Source organism: Cebus imitator, unplaced genomic scaffold (genome assembly GCF_001604975.1).
Source record: "Cebus imitator isolate Cc_AM_T3 unplaced genomic scaffold, Cebus_imitator-1.0 Scaffold257, whole genome shotgun sequence".
NCBI lineage: Eukaryota > Metazoa > Chordata > Mammalia > Primates > Cebidae > Cebus > Cebus imitator.
The window spans coordinates 1055897-1058855 of NW_016107572.1; positions in this window are offsets into that span (position 1 = coordinate 1055897).

Sequence of the window (2959 nt, forward strand, 5' to 3'; positions counted from 1 at the left end):
GCCTCAACAAGGTAAAGCGGCAAGGGCCTGGGAGGAGACATGAGTGAAGATTTTAGCTAGATTATAAAGGGCCAAGCCAAGTTAAGGGAGGAAAAATATGTCAAGAAACTAACATGAAGACCCATTTCCTAGTGCTCTGCCCTTTGCTTTATATGTCATTTAATTTTTGTTGTTTATGATCATTTAAAATATCACTTCAGACCAGGCACTGTGGCTCATGCCTGTAATCCCAGCCCTTTGGGAAGCGCATGCAGGAGGATCACTTGAGCCTTGGAGTGTGAGACCAACCTGGTCAGCATAGCAAGATCCAGTCTCAAAAAATAAAAATTAGCCAGGCTTGGTGGCACATACCTGTAGTCCCAGCTACTCAGGAGGCTGAGGTGGGAGGATCACTTGAGTCCAGGACCCCAGTGCTGCAGTAAGCCATGTTCCTGCCACTGCACTCCAGCCTGGGCAGCAAAGCAAGACCCCTCTCAAAAATAAATAAATGAAATAAAATAATGCTTCAGCTCCTCCTGATCAAAACAATGAAAGAAAAAAATTAAAACAATGCTAAGGATTGACATTTCTAATGAAATCAAATATCCAAGAGGGCAATCCATTTTATTCATTCCTGATTTGGTGCGTTTTCACCCGTATGTTAAATATGAAGAACAAATATTCTCTACCACTCAGCTCACTTGTCCTTCTGTAGTAAAAGTAGAAAAGGGTTTTCCTTAAAAGGAGATTAAAAAAAAGAAAAGAAGAGAAAAAAAGGTAGAAAAGTAGTCTATAGTAGGCCACCTCTCCGTGAGTCAGTCAGAATTTTCTCAGGATTGTCTTTCTTGAAGGAGTTAGAGGAAGGCTGTCATTTAGATTTTTCTACTATTAATTTATTCAGCTGATATTTATTTTATTGAGGGCCCTTTACTACTAGGTATTATTGAAGGTACTCATACAAATGAAAAGAAGAAAAACTCTGCATGCGTGAGGCATATTTAATATTCTTCAACTCCATGAGTACACAGAATGATCCATTCAAAGGCTGGAAATCCGAAGCCAGGCACGATGCCTTCGCCTGTTATCCCAACTACTCTGAAGCTGAGACACAGGAATTGCTTGAACCCAGGAGGCAGAGGTTGCAGTGAGCCAAGGGAGACTCCATCTAAAAAAAAAAATTAAATAAAAAAAAAAAAAATAGGCTGGCGCGGTGGCTCACAACTGTAATCCCAGCACTTTGGGAGGCCGAGGAGGGCAGATCACGAGGTCAAGAGATAGAGACCATCCTGGCCAACATGGTGAAACCCCACCTCTACTAAAAATACAAGAACTAGCTGAGCTTGGTGGCATGCCCATAGTCCCAGCTACTTGGAAGGTTGAGGTAGGAGAATCACTTGAACCCAAGAGGTGAAGTTTGCAGTGAGCCAAGATCATGCCACTACACCCCAGCCTGGCAACAGAGCGAGACTTTGTCTCAATAAATACATACATAAATAAAGGCTAGAAATCTGAGAATTCCCAAGGGTTAAAAATAAGTGATCTGTGTTTTTAAAAAATCTATTTTGTTTGCTCATTGGTCCATTTAAATTTTTAAATTTAAATTTAAAATTACCCAATTTAAAATTACCCAATGCAGAATAGGAACCATCTAGTCAATTTAACTGCTTTCCTGAGTATCAGTGTGTGAGAAGTCATGATGGAAGATAATTCTCACAAAAATTCCCTCCCTAGGGAACTCCCAGAAAGAAATTGTCAGAATGTGAGTTTTCTAGTTAAAAGGAAAAGATGTTGCAACTAACTCAAATCGATAAATGACTACCTCCATCATCCCTGTAGCCACGTGTGTGGAAATATCCTGGCAGCACAGCCAGTATTTGTGCTAACATCAGCACACTCAAGGATAATCAAAATGTGTTCCTTAAGGCTGTCAGGCCCTCTTAAAAGCTTTCCCCTCCCATCATCTCTCAGATGAGACTGACAGCTATGCAGGGTAATGGAAGAAGGCAAAGTCCTTTTCCATCTCCAAGGACTATAGCTAATACGGTCTACTCCCCAGATAATTGTATATTGTATCTGCCTAGAATAACAAAAAGGAGATTGAGTGAAATAGAGGAAATCCAGTAGATCACACAGCCAACCTGTCCAGAATCAGGATCTTTACACTCGGTGTTTCCTCTACCTGAAACCCGGTTTTCCCACATATTTACATAGCCAGCAGCTTCTCACAGAAGCTGCCTCCAGGGGCCTTTCCTAACCATTCCTTCTTTTTTTTTTGAGATGGAGTCTCGCTGTGTTGCCCAGGTTGGAGTGCAGTGCCGTGATCTCAGTTCACTGCAACATTTGCCCCCGCGGCTTCAAGTGAGTCTTCTGCCTCAGTGTCCGCTGGGACCACACGCACCCACCACCACACTCCGCTAATTTTTTATGTTTTTAGTAGAGAAGGGGTTTCACCATATTGGCCAGGCTGGTCTCGAACTCCTGATCCACCCACCTTGGCCACCCAAAGTGCTGGGATTACATGCATGACCCACCGCGCCCAGCCTCCACTTCTTCTAAAGCAAGGGCCACACTCCCCTAGACTCCCTGCCTTCCACAGTGATGCAACCACCCTTCTGATGTAGCTACATGCTTCTAAAGCATATTGATTCTTTTTGCTCTCTATCCCACTTGAATATCCCATCAGAGCAGGCACCTAGTTTGTCTAGTTCCATGTTGCAGGACCAGGGCTCAGACAGTGCCTGCAGGGGGTGGGTGCCCAATAAATATGTATGATCAAATGAGCAAATGCAGGACCTGAGTAACCCGAGGCAGTGCGCCCACAGTGCCTGCAGTCTGAAGACCGTTTCTCAATGGCTCCATTTCAGTGGGTTAAGTATGCCATGAGCAAGTCAAAAGCAAGTATTGTGGCAATTAACCAGAGAATTCAGATGCAAAAAAAACCCACTTTGACCTCAAATATCTGTTTCAAGAGAACGTTAAT